The 14,537-nt window shown below is 40.5% G+C and overlaps 1 protein-coding gene, 1 long non-coding RNA gene and 1 other non-coding gene across 2 annotated transcripts; 1 reads left to right on the forward strand and 2 right to left on the reverse strand.

Moving 5' to 3' along the window:
• The window catches only part of LOC138242764 (zinc finger protein 271-like), a 1,399,044-nt gene that overhangs the window by 1,233,394 nt on the left and 151,113 nt on the right, over positions 1-14,537 (forward strand).
• LOC138242957 (uncharacterized) lies at positions 4,894-6,503 on the reverse strand. The gene is made up of 3 exons (XR_011191838.1): positions 6,467-6,503; positions 6,210-6,281; positions 4,894-4,948 (listed from the first exon to the last, which is right to left on the reverse strand). It is a non-coding gene; the product is annotated as an uncharacterized lncRNA (long non-coding RNA).
• trnaa-ugc (transfer RNA alanine (anticodon UGC)) lies at positions 13,991-14,061 on the reverse strand. Its single transcript has one exon. It is a non-coding gene; the product is annotated as a tRNA-Ala (tRNA).

Genomic DNA, 14,537 nt, shown 5'->3' on the forward strand with positions numbered 1-14,537 from the left:
TTGTCCTTAATGATACATTCTGTATGACAAGACAGGAAGAAAGTCACCTCAGGATTTTGGACACAGGATGTCATTTACTTTTTAACAGTTTCAATAAGACCGATGAAAATTGTTGCCCTGCTTTTTGTCGTAAATACACAAGCTCTTTACGTCATGGGTCGGAAATAAACTGCATGAAATTAGCTAAAGCAACAAAAAGCAAGCGCCACAAAGAGGACAAACATTTGAGTTTATGGTGCAATATTATCTCGTCTTTAAAATAACTTTAAACGCAGTTTTTTTTTCCTCTGTGGCTCTAAGGCTTTCTTATTTAGCTGTACTGTTTTATTTTACATATTGTAAAAAAGTCGCTAAATCATACGAACCATAAAAATTCCAATTGTAAACAAATTACAAATTTGAAATTATTCATATTCCTGAATTTTAAACCCATGGAGTATTCATACCTTGTCTTAGTATTTGTGAATTTTACAGAGCTCCTTTTCAAAAACTGTCTGCAGTCTTGTTAACGTGTTTTTTTAAACATTTTGTTACATATTATTAGCATTTTAATGTATTTTTAAATTATTTGTAATCTCTAAACCGCCGGCACCCAGGCGATCTGGGTTCGACTTCGGGTATAGGAGCGCGTCTGTTGCCTTTTGGATTTCAAAGGAGCAGCTCAGCGCAGAAGAGAGCCCTGTAAAACAGCATGCGGAGTGCAAAAACGTGTAATAATAGTCATCGCTTTGGTGTGTTAAGAGAGGAGGGGAGGAGTGACTGGCAGAGAGTGCTGACCTTCAAAAAAAGGACTCGGTAAATATATTTCCACATCCTGAAGAGGAGGTTATCCCCATTTCTCTAGTCGGAACTCTATTGCTAGAGAGCTGTAGAATGTGGAGTCTCCAATCCTGCTCTGGAAGTAGGATGTACTGTCGTTTTCGTAGCGTGGTGGTTATCGCGTTCACCTTGTTTCTTTGGCCTTCTGACAGGCATGTTTTTTTTAAAGAAACTACTGTATAAAAAATAGAGAGGAACTAAGCTACCAATAATGGTTGCGATAATGAACAATGTTTTGCTCAAGCAATTTCATACTATAATGTGGCACGTATTAACTGCGTTCATCTGCCCAAGTGCCTGGTGAAAATACATTGAGAGCAGAGTCCTTGATTCATCTACTAAAGCAAGGAAAGAGATTTGCTTCTTGATAATCTTTAGCTGGACCAAATACATGCATTGCTATTTAGTGCTAGGTAACTTAAGGTGATTAAAGATGAGGGGAACCTTGTGTAAGAAAATGACATACACTGTGCCCAACAGGGGCTGGAAACCACGATGCTGGGATTAAGAGTCTCAGGCTCTACCGATTGAGTTAGTCAGACACCGACGCCTGATTGGTTCTGCTGTCGTCACTTTGAAGAGGTAGCTGTCTTATAATTATGTGGTGATCAGGATTCTAGTGTCTTTCACGGTGTGGTGTGTTGACTATTCAAAACAGAGCAAATGTCAGTACTCATTGAAATTAATGGTTGTTATCAAAAGCGCTTAATTCTTTCACACAGTAACAGATACGCATATAACGTCGTAAGGTCCTCATTGTGTTTTCTGTGTCCGATACTGGCAAAATGCCAAGAGGCAGCAGGCAATACAAGAAATAAATTTCAAATAATAATAAAGTATTACCCGGGTCACCCTGCTGAAATTGAAGAACACTAACCGCTAGACCATACGGGAGCATGCAGCCTCGTCATTTCGTGCATAACGCAGGCAAAGTGTAATTTCTGTCGCTACAGCGCGCTTGTTAGAGAGCTAGCTGGCACCCGGATCACTTACTGAGAGTCAGTTGAAGTACAATGTCAGGATTTTCCGGTTTTCTGAGATCACAGCCGTTTCTACGCAGGAATGAGATAGCATGTGTACAGTATGTTGGAAATCTTAGTAACGTGCAAAAATAATAAAACGGTTAATATTTTTGTACAACATACCTTTAAATAGGTGTAACTGAATATCAATGGTGTAGCGAAAGATTTAAAGCACACTTGATAAAAAGTGATATACTAACAGTATGTTAAAAAATCTTAGCATAATTTAATACGGTAAAAAAGTTTAAAATGAATGATCAATTATTAATTTCTTATCATGGGTGTTGTTTGTGTTTTATGCAATTTATATTAAAAACAATCATTTAGAAATACATTCAAAAGACAACAATATTTTTATAAAAATATATATTTTCAAAAGTCAGCAGAATGCACAAAACAATAAAGTGATGTAACAGAAAATGCTCACACAATTTGTTAAAACATTTTTTAAAAGCTCTAATATTCACAAATACTTATACAAAGTATAAATATTCCGTGGGTTTAAAATTCAGGATTATGAATGCTCAATTGCTTATAATGGGTGTTTGTGTTCTATACCTGAACCGATAGAAACACCTATTTCTCTACAAGACATAGAAATAATGACTTAGTAAAACAGAGCACTTTTGCTGGAACATCATTTAATCATAGGATTTGATTGCTTGAAGATGGGCACACTTTTCCAAGGCTTGTCACACTGTCATTCCATGAACCCATTCCAGCTTCTCATAGCAAAACGTCTACTTTTTACTACTATAAGAACAGTGATGCACAAGAAATATTTAGTTATCTAAAATATTGTAATAACAACAGGGAGCTATTGGCCACTCTGACACAGTATATCCAGGTGGATGCTGCACATTGGTGGTGGTGGAGGGGATCCCCATTACTTGTAAAGCGCTTTGAGTGGAGTGTCCAGAAAAAGCGCTATATAAGTGTAAGCAATTATTATTATTATTATTATTATTATTATTATTATAAACAGCACAAACCTTCTGCCATACAGTATGCACTTCTCCAGGACCAATTTCAGCACACGATGATCCTCGGTCAAATGAAAACTTTAATTTATATCACATTGGCTTCTGGAAAAGCAGTTGATCTGACATCACATTTACCGCAACACACTTCATCCTCACTTTGAGTGTAATCTTGGGATTTGAGCACAGAAGTGAGACACATCCCACCCCATAAAGGACTTGAGACCCAAATTCCTGTCTTAAAAGACTAATAAACTTCCACTCAGACACACTTTTTATATCTAAGTTCTCTGATTGACTATCTTCACCTGGGTATTGAGCCAATCATCTGGTCCTGAGACTTAATAGGCTGGATTTGAGTGTCTTTCCAAAAGATTATTTAAAAGCCTCACTTATGCAAATAGTGACACTCTATCTTTTCTTCACATATGAGATTTTAAATATTTTAGCACTTTCCTCTTCACCTGCAACACAATCATCTATCTATAGTAAGTGGTATCTTTGCATCATATTTCACCATGGAAAGAAAGATCAAAGGGTTTTGGCAGAAGAGAAGGAGCTCTCCTCGCCCGTATAGGAACAAGCAATCTTGGTGTTATTAGCACCACACTCTAACCAACTGAGCTAACTGGCCATACAGAAGAAAGTGCTCTCTGTGCAGCATAAAAATTTAATTTAGAGATTTTTTTTCCTACTCTGAATTGAAACCCTCCCAATTAAGTGTGTGGGCTCTCTGGAAGTGGACAAAATGGTTTTAGTAATTGATTTTCTATCTATTTTTCTAACCTCTTAGGAAGAGGGCATGATTGCTCACTGTGCGGCATAGAAGGTGTTTTAGAGCTTTTACTAAGAATTGAAACTCTTGCAAATACGTGTCCTTACTTCCTGGAAGCGGATACAAGTGGTCTGAGTTGCTTTATTGTGAAGTGACTGGAACAATAAAAGAAGAAATGGACACAAAACTGGAGATGTCAGGTCAGTGGGGTGACTTGTATGAAGCCAGTCTTTAACTTCCTCACTGGTGAGAATATAGTGGAGAGATGCAGATTGAAGTGGGAAAGACTGAACTGTTATTTTCTGGTTTTGGTGCTAAAAACATCTGTAAATAACAGTAACAGGACTGAAAACACCATTTCAAACACAATTACTGTATCAGTATTATAGAACTCAAATCATTCAATAATATTTTGCATATTTTATTATAGTGTTGATATGTAGAAATACATTCTGTTAATAATTGCTAATTTCATTTAATTTGGAAAATTCCCCAAAACCAGGCAACCTAACATAAAAGGTTTAATACATTGTTAAAGATCCAGAGTGAAAGTATATAGAATATTGTTTTACACAATCTCTTAGTGTTTCACAAATTATATTTATTTTACAGGTGGCACCATGGTTAACATTGCTACCATGCAGTGCTGGAGCTCTGTGTTTCATTCCTGACCTGTGCGCTATCTGTGTGGAGTTTGTAAGTTGTCCCCCATGTTTGCATAAGTTTCCTCCAGGTGCTCCAGTTTCCTCCTAAACTCCTAAAACATTCTGATATTATTTTAGGCTCGTTCTTTCATGATCATGAGTTTTGTAATGTCAGTTTGTCACACCTATCAAAGTGTGTATTGTTTGAGCAAACTTTTAACTCTCCTGTGTTCCTGTCATTTGAATCCAGATGCTTTAGTAGATGTCTGTAGTTATAACATTTCTGAAGTTTTAGATTTTGGGATTCTGTGCCTTCTTGTAGGGAAATTTTAATACCAGGTTGTCTCATGTTGTGTCTGGTTTTGTCTACAGTGTCCTTTGTGTAGGAAACAGTGGAATGAAGTGGACTCAGGTCACAGACAGTGTCAGTGTGGAAACAGTGGAGTGAAGTGGACTCAGGTCACAGACAGTGTCAGACAGTCTCAGTGCTCAGAGCTGCTGTAAGACTGCGTGACTCTGTTGGTGGAGCTCTTCTGTGTCTAGACGTGCAGGAGGAGCTTCTCCCAGACAGCCCTGTCAGTCTCACAGCACCCATCCTCTCCCTGAGACTCGTCCCCAACATCATCGTAGTCAGCCCTGTCAGGGGCAGAGACTCAGAGGGCAGTGTGGGCAGGACCCTGTCCACTCCAGGGCCAGTGTGGGGGACACCTGAAACAGAGACACAGAGTCAGAGACAGGCAGTGGACAACTGATGGACAGGGACGACACTCTAAGCTGATATTTTTGGTTTAGCAAGTCATTAAAATTGGACCCATCAATTTTTAATCACGGGTACAGTATGCATTTTTTTAATTGTATATGTGTGATTTTAAAATCTATAGGAATTAATTGCCTATAAACAATGCTAGAAATAGATAGTATCACAAAATTAATACTTGAAATACGGTTTGTCAAATGAATCAGGTATTGAAATAATATTACAAATTACAAATAGGGGTTATGAAAATGGTGAATATCAGAAATGACAGAGTAGATAAATTAATAATTAAAAAAATCATAGCCCCCACCTTGTAAAAATTGTTAAAATTTTGCTAAGAATATACCCAAGCTTTTGGTATAGTTAAAGGCAGATTAGTTCTTTGTTCTTTGGTACAGCTTTGGGAAAACAAGTAATATTTCAGACACAATGAGTTAAATATTTGTTAACAATGACAATACTCACACTAAACAACACACAGAAGAAATGTACAGCACACATGAATTGTACAAATTTAGGCAACTACTTCCTAACCACCCAGAGAAACTACAAAGTGTCACCAAGTATTTAACTTTTACAGAACACCTACACAGGCCAAAAGAAGAGATATACAGTAGCCGCTTTTTTAAAAATCAAAGAGAATACGACCTACAGTTAAATTTCTCTCTTTATGAACCTAGATGCTACAAAATCAATATACAGAACAGTTGTTACAATCATTTAGTCAAAAGCCTTGAATAGGACATTTTTTAAATCAAATTGTATTTTTTAGGAAGAGTTGATGGTTCAGTGCAGATTTCACTTATGCTTATGAAGTTCCAGTGCTCTAAAACCACAGTGAAGAAATACTTTGACAGTATTTTCTGGACTCATTCTTTTTGCAGTCAGAGAACAGAATTCCTGGTCTTGGGGAATCCAGAGCTTTGCTCTGCCCAGACCTCACTCTCTCATAATAGATCAGCAGCTGATCAACCTCAAACATCTGATTGGCTGGGTATGTCAGTATTTGGGTTTCAATGAGACTCTGATCTATGAAGTCTAACCTTGTACCAGTACAGTCTCTCAGCCTGTACTGGCGAATATTGATCCCAAAATGCCTGATGCCCCCTTATCTTGAATGAGAGTGGCACTGACATGGATTACTGGGAGTCACCTTCCCCATTACTGAACCACCTTGCCCACACTGAGCCCCCTGGCTGAAGCCCCCTTTACCTGAAGCGGGGTCTCCCTCACTGTCCCCCACATGACTGTACCCAGATTGTGTATCATCAAAGAGGAGTCTCCCTGTGAACAGAAGAGCAGGTCAGTAATGTCTCTGTCATTCTGACACAGACTGGCCTGTCAGAGATCTCTTCTCTTCCAGTTAGTATTTATTTGCAGATGTGAAATTAGGTCAAGACTAATTTCTAACGACAAAGGTTAAAGCAGGCTGGTACAGGGTGTACTCAATCTTATTAATAATAATTCACCTGACACAGTGTCTGGACTCTGGAGCACAGTGATGGCATCATCATAGTACTCTGGAGCCTCTTCTTTCACAGAAGACATTAGCTCTCCTAAAGCACACAGAGCACAATGTCACTATCAGTCATCAAAACACTGTTTCATCTAAAGCGCAGGACTGCTGGAGCTCATCATAACACACTGATTAACTAAACATCATGTTATGACTAAAACACCAGACTCTTAAGTACAGGTGATCAGGGAACCTGATTTCCTCTCCTATTCATTTCTGTCATAAATTTAAAATTAATCCTAGATTTTGTCGTATGAATATATTTGGACAGAGAGCAGTAATGTGAGCCCCAAAATCCAGACTCAGTGTGATGTACTGTGCAGTGCACAGTGAGAGGAGAGAGTCAGACTCACTGGGATTGGTACAGGGTTTCTCTATGGGACTGGACTGAAATAACTCACCTGACAAGGCATCTGGGCTCTGAGGTACAGTTACAGCATCATCATAGTACTCTGGGGCCTCTTCTGTCACAGGGGACATCTTCTCTCCTGAACCACAAAGAGCACAGATTCAGTGAAACATATCAGAGCACTGAGCCATCTAGAGCACCGGACTGCTGGAGCTCCTCAGAACACACTGATTAACTTAATATCACAAAGGAACTAAAACTCCAGACAAGTACAGGAGATCAGGGAACCTGATTTCTAATCCTATTCACCTCAGTGATATATTTCAAACAATTCCTAAATGTTAAAATAAGATGTTGAAGGACATCAGGGGAGAGAAAGGTTGGTTGTATTTGGAGAGAGTGGTGATGTGGACACTATGAGCAACTGAAGAGGAGCAGACTGAGTGTGCAGGGCTGAGATCACAGAGAGAGAGTCAGACTCATGTGACTGGTGAAGGATAACACAGACTCCATATTCAGAGGCTGAGATCAAAGAGAGAGTCAGACTCACTGAGATTGGTGCAGAGTTTCCCCCGTTTGACTGGACTGAAGTAACCCACCTGACAATGCATCTGGGCTCTGAGCTACAGTTACTGCATCATCATAGTACTCTGGGATCTCTTCTTTCAGAGAGGGTATCGAGTCTCCTGAACCACACAGAGAGACAGAGAATTTACACTTCCGGACTCAGACTTACTTTGACCATAGAGCTGCAAAGTTACTGTAGTGTGATTTTAAATGTTTTGTGGAGTATAGTTAAGCTATAACTCTAGGGTCGCTGATTTATCTGATCTGAAAGGCAGTTTTTACAGCATGCTGTTCCCCAGTCTCCTTTTCTATCAAAACCAATTAGAGCAGCACCTTGTTTACTACCCCAGTATTGACCAGCTATAGTTTTGCTCAGCATCTGTGATCTGCCGAGATAAGGCTAGTGTGAGGCAACACTGAAGAGCTGGCTTTATAACGTATCAAACACATGTGGTTCTATTTGTATAATTCAGGATTTTCTACATATGTTCTCTAAATGGCGTCCTGGTTTGAGGTGAGAGTGAGTACTGGACTGAAGACCTCCTCACTCCCACACTGAGCCCCCTGACTCCATCTTCCCTCACCTGGCACTGGGTCTCCCTCACTGTCCTCCACATCATCGTATCCAGAGGGCAGCTCATCAGAGAGGAATCTCCCTGTGAACAGGAGGACAGATCAATATTACCTGCAGTCAGTCAGCAACCACACTGTCCTCTACTGGAAGAGAAGCCAGGATGTGAGTTTGTGTCTATAAGGCAGATCCAGAATCGTGCTGTGTTGATTTTCTTCACTTAGTTTGACACCAGTTGAGAAAGTAAACTCTACAGGTTTAAAACTAAAAAATACTTTTTTTATAAGGCAGCCAAGGGATAGTGATGTGATCATTTTCTTTATCTACCTTAACACACCTCTTGAGAAAACCAGTCAGAAACCAGGATGGTTAGATTTTCTACAATTTTTAAGTCCTCAGAGAGGGTGGAGATCAATCACACCTGAAGACTCTCTCCACTCACCTCTCCTGGGGGCACTGTAGGTTCCCTCTCTGGCCAGTTTGTACTCTATTTCCTCATAGATGGCATCATGATAAGGGGCGAGTGCTCCCTTAGATAGGGCTGTGTGAGGAAACAGACACTCAGGGTTAACATGAAGGGAGCAGAGTACAAGATCAAACATTGACTACTAAACCTTCTTTGGACATTTGAGCACATAAATGTTATGCTTCTGGATTTGCAAATTTCCTGATATCTCCATCTGTAATTGTTGATAATCTTTCTTAAACTTCAAATGGTTTTCTCTACCAGGTTTATTCCTAACGGTAATTATATAAATATCAGTTCCATGTGAGTGACAGAACTGACCACTAGAGGTCACTATGTGGATGGAGAGTTCCCTACCTACCTTTCCTCAGCTTCCTGTTCTGGATCAGCTGCCCCACTAACAGAGCCAGCACCACGAACAGCAGAGCCCCCAGCAGCAGGAGGACCAGGGGCGAGGCAGATAGACCTCCCAGCAGCTGTGTCTGGGGTGTTGTCCTGGTTCTGCCTGAGAAAGGGGGAGACAATGGATGAACAGGGACCAGGAGAGGTGCTCTTGGACTCATGTACGCTTTGACAGATGGAATGTTCTGTCCTCCCCCATTTCCCACATGGGGCTATGATGGTTCAGGATCAGGTGCGTAGAGGAAAGAGAGGCACTAGATCTGCAATGGGAATCTGAAAACACTGATCTTCACCCTGAGAGAGGAGAGGAGACATTACAGCTACACTGGGAATCTGAAGAGACAGAAAGACAGGAGTTATCACTGACAAGGAGGATTTCTGTTCACCTGTACCTGTTGCTGGACTGGATGTTGGCTCTGACAAACCTGTAAAAGAGATACGAGAACTGTCATTATTTTGTCTTTGGTTTTATAGCAAGCTGAATCCAGAGTGGTCTTAATAAATTAAAAATCTTTACATGTGTTCCTTGAGGTCAAACGTAGGATTGCAGGATGAATGGTGTCTTGCTCAGAATTAAAGTCTAGTGCTGTTCACACACACAGGGCTACACAACATCCCGATCTTCTGACTGATGATCTTAAGATATTAAGCAGTGATAGAATATGTGTAACAGTGTATCTTCTCCATCAATCTCCTACTTTGTTCATCTACAGTTCTAAGACTCTCCTCACCTGTACAGGTAACCCCTGCATCCTCCTTGTGTCGACAGTCACTCTGATTCAGTCCAGAGTGACAGCAGTCCCACAGGTGAAGCTCACTGCCCCTGCAGTTCACCTCGTCCAGCCAGATGGCGCCACTCCCTGGTCCGAATGAGGCCTCTACTGCTGCACTCACTGCGTCCCCACAGCCCAGCTGTCTGCAGACCACCTGGGCATCCTGCAGGTCCCAGGGGCCCTCATACCGCAGCTCCACCCGGCCAGAGGAGTTAGTGTCGAACTCAACTTCCCAGAGAAATTTCAACCAAAGGAAACTACTGAACATCCCAGACACTGCTGGACCTCACTACACATTACTGAAATAAAAATACTATCTTTTTCACCATGTCTGTTCATTTTAATTAACAGAGGAGGATAGGCTCCCCCTTTCGAGCCTTGGTTCAGGCCTGGAAATCTGTAAAGCTGCTTTGTGACAATGTCCATTGAAAAAATACAAATAAAACTAAACTGTATTGCATTGAATTTTCCTCAATAGGATATATTTAAGCACTCCAAATGCAAACCATATCCACGTTGTGGAATTTGAGAATATGGATGATTTTTTTTTTCGTTCGTTTACCTGAACACAGGATTCTCACATCCTCCTTGTGTCCACAGTCATGCTGTCCCCACCCTACTGAAGGACACTCCCACAGAGACGACTCGTTCCCCATACAGCCCACCTCGTCCAGCCAGATGGGTCAAGTTCCCTGGCTGAAGGAGGCTGGCACTGGGGCACTGAGGGCCGTCCCACACCGGAGCTGCCTGCACACCACCTGAGAGTCTGCCAGGTCCCAGGAGTCATCGCAGACTGTCCCCCAGGAGCCATTGTGATAAACCTCCAGCCTCCCAGCACAATCGCCTCCTGCTCCAACCAGCCTTAAGGAGCGCTGGGCTAGGAGAGAGGCAGGACCAAATGATAAAGACACATTCGTATAAACATAGTAGTTCAGGTGGGTAGCTGCATCAGCATGCGTAGGCTGCAAAGGAACAATAGGTTTATTCCATGCTTATTCCATGCTGAAAAAAAGAAGAAAAAAAACACAACGTTTCGGCCGTGGAGCCTTCTTCAGGTGTGAATTTCTATAAACACTGCTGATACAATTACCTCCTACCTCATCTAGCCTGAGGGAGTGCTGGGCTAGGAAAGAGACATATATATCATTATGGCTGGAGTGGTGTCATTCAAGCTAATGTTGACTCTTAAAAAAAGTTAGGAGTCTCAAAAATATTAGTTTACATATCTGCAGAACTGGTAAGCACAGAGGAACAAAGTGAATCTTTTGGTTTACTCAAATTACCTCCTTATTAGAGTTGTCATCAGACTAAATTCACAGGATAAAATATAAACAAAGAGAAAGAAGAGAGAGGTAACTGAAGGAAGGAAGAGAGAGGAGGCATGTCAGACAAGAAGAACTGGAGATAAAATTCTAGTTAAATAATGTGAACCTTGTTTAAGAGACCTTGCAGTCTTGTAATTTAAGAACATTAAAACATTTTCAGGTTTCCTTTATTGTGCAATCCTCAGGGTAAAGGCATTCTCTCCTAGTTGGAGGTTTAGAATAGAAAGTAGATTTTCATTCACTTTTCGGCATTACAGTGCCTTGCGAAAGTATTCGGCCCCCTTGAACTTTTCAACCTTTTGCCACATTTCAGGCTTCAAACATAAAGATATAAATTTTTTATTTTATGTGAAGAATCACCAACAAGTGGGACACAATTGTGAAGTGGAACGAAATCTATTGGATTTTTGAAACTTTTTTAACTAATAAAAAAATGAAAAGTGGGGCGTGCAAAATTATTCGGCCCCCTTGCGTTAATACTTTGTAGAGCCACCTTTTGCTGCGATTACAGCTGCAAGTCGCTTGGGGTATGTCTCTATCAGTTTTGCACATCGAGAGACTGAAATTCTTCCCCATTCTTCCTTGCAAAACAGCTCGAGCTCAGTGAGGTTGGATGGAGAGCGTTTGTGAACAGCAGTTTTCAGCTCTTTTCACAGATTCTCGATTGGATTCAGGTCTGGACTTTGACTTGGCCATTCAAACACCTGGATACGTTTATTTGTGAACCATTCCTTTGTAGATTTTGCTGTATGTTTGGGATCATTGTCTTGTTGGAAGATAAATCTCCGTCCCAGTTTCAGGTCTTTTGCAGACTCCAACAGGTTTTCATCCAGAATGGTCCTGTATTTGGCTGCATCCATCTTCCCCTCAATTTTAACCATCTTCCCTGTCCCTGCTGAAGAAAAGCAGGCCCAAACCATGATGCTGCCACCACCATGTTTGACAGTGGGGATGGTGTGTTGAGGGTGATGAGCTGTGTTGCTTTTACGCCAAACATATCGTTTTGCATTGTGGCCAAAAAGTTCGATTTTGGTTTCATCTGACCAGAGCACCTTCTTCCACATGTTTGGGGTGTCTCCCAGGTGGCTTGTGGCAAACTTTAGACGAGACTTTTTATGGATATCTTTGAGAAATGGCTTTCTTCTTGCCACTCTTCCATAAAGGCCAGATTTGTGCAGTGTAAGACTGATTGTTGTCCTATGGACAGACTCTCCCACCTCAGCTGTAGTTCTCTGCAGTTCATCCAGAGTGATCATGGGCCTCTTGGCTGCATCTCTGATCAGTCTTCTCCTTGTCTGAGCTGAAAGTTTAGAGGGATGGCCAGGTCTTGGTAGATTTGCAGTGGTCTGATACTCCTTCCATTTCAAGATGATCGCTTGCACAGTGCTCCTTGGGATGTTTGAAGCTTGGGAAATCTTTTTGTATCCAAATCCGGCTTTAAACTTCTCCACAACAGTATTACGGACCTGCCTGGTGTGTTCCTTGGTCTTCATGATGCTCTCTGCGCTTTCAACAGAACCTTGAGACTATCACAGAGCAGGTGCATTTATACAGAGACTTGATTACACACAGGTGGATTCTATTTATCACCATCAGTCATTTAGGACAACATTGGATCATTCAGAGATCCTCGCTGAACTTCTGGAGTGAGTTTGCTGCACTGAAAGTAAAGGGGCCGAATAATTTTGCACGCCCCACTTTTCATTTTTTTATTAGTTAAAAAAGTTTCAAAAATCCAATAGATTTCGTTCCACTTCACAATTGTGTCCCACTTGTTGGTGATTCTTCACATAAAATAAAAAATTTATATCTTTATGTTTGAAGCCTGAAATGTGGCAAAAGGTTGAAAAGTTCAAGGGGGCCGAATACTTTCGCAAGGCACTGTACCTTCATTTTAATATACATGTAACCATAAATGCTGTTTAGTATATTGTACTTTTGTTGTACTTTTTACAACATTTTACCTGTGGACCCAAGGGGACTGTTATATCTTGTGATACATGCAAGACATCTGTAAAAGAAGGTGAAATTTTAATAAAATTGGTGATTAAAAGAAAACCACAACTTGTATGATATTATCCCTCGATATCAAAGATCAATTGAAGGATTTGAAGAAACTATCAAAGAAACAACAGCAATACCAGATGATTTGGGTTTTGAACCAATGATTACACCTCAATAATCAATTCATCCTCAAAAAAAAGAAGAGACAGGCATGTTTTGAGCCTCATAATGATCCTCTTCTGGATCCACAAGAAACGTGTTTTGGATGTACTTATAACTTCCATCAAAGAGAGATCTCATCAGTTGCATGCAATTGAAACTTTTGACTTTTTGGATGGTATTGAAAATATTTTTTAAAAATAAAATAAACAATTTTCCAAAGAAGATCTCATGAAGTATTGCCAGGATCTATTCTTAGCGTTTGGTAGTGATAACACTGCTGATATTGATGGGGTAGAAACGTACGATGCTTTGACAGGATTGCTGAAGCGAGAAGTCCTAGAACACCGCCTATAAATGAGCTAGGATTCATACCAAGAAATACTTTTTGTATATTGTTTACAAGAAAGTAAACATTATTTTATTTCATAAACTATAAAACATGAAGAGAGTTTACAGGTCATATCCTTCGCTTTGTCTTTTAACTTAAGCATTCAGGATCCAAGCCTCTGTGCGGATGGTTGTGTTTCTCTTGTAATATCTTGTAATCATCAAAAGTTGTTGTTTAGTCCTTTAGTCCTTCAAGAAATCCCGGGTGAGATTCAACAGGTGTCTTCTTCAACAGCCACGACAAGTGTGGAGACGTTCTCTGGATTTCCTGAAGATGATGTTAAATTAGTTCAAATCATTTGTTGTAGTTAACAGAACTAAATGCTTTGGAGGTACATTTAAAACAGCAGAGCAACACTGTAGCATTTCGTGTGTGACTGAACTTAATTGTGTAAACCTGGATCTCTATGAACATGAGCAAAGAGTTCTCACTCAGCAGATTTCGATGTGAGCACAGTAATATAAAGCACTTGGAGATGGCAGGGATTGAACCTGGGACCTCATACATGCAAAGCATGCACTCTACCACTGAGCTACATCACACACTGAGCCACAGGACACACGCACACATTTTCTGTACAACTCCAGTGATAAAGCTCTGTAAATATTGTAGAAGAACCTAAAGGGGTGAAACAACGCTCCAACCACAGTAATGGTAACAGGAAGGATCGTGTTCTTATTTAATGTCCTTTTGAGATGCCTTGTCGATGCACACAGGCGTTAGAGCTGAATAATGTATTTTTAGTGATGTTTGTAAAGTAAGATGGAACATGTTATTTCTATACCAGGAAGAAAGGAGCAGACTCTTAAACTTTAAGAGACAGAAATGACACCTTATCATAGCTAACATTAATTAAAACGACATCACAACAAGAGAGTCGAGCCTTGAGTGAATCAAATTAGTTTTCATTGGATGTCTGTGTCTTCATAAGTTTGTAGGTGAGAGAAAGGTTTGCGAAAATGTGCAGGTGCTTCTTAGAAGTGTGTTGGTGGAACAGGGGCCTTCCAAATAATTGAG

Source organism: Lepisosteus oculatus, chromosome 14, assembly GCF_040954835.1.
Source record: "Lepisosteus oculatus isolate fLepOcu1 chromosome 14, fLepOcu1.hap2, whole genome shotgun sequence".
Classification (NCBI taxonomy): domain Eukaryota; kingdom Metazoa; phylum Chordata; class Actinopteri; order Semionotiformes; family Lepisosteidae; genus Lepisosteus; species Lepisosteus oculatus.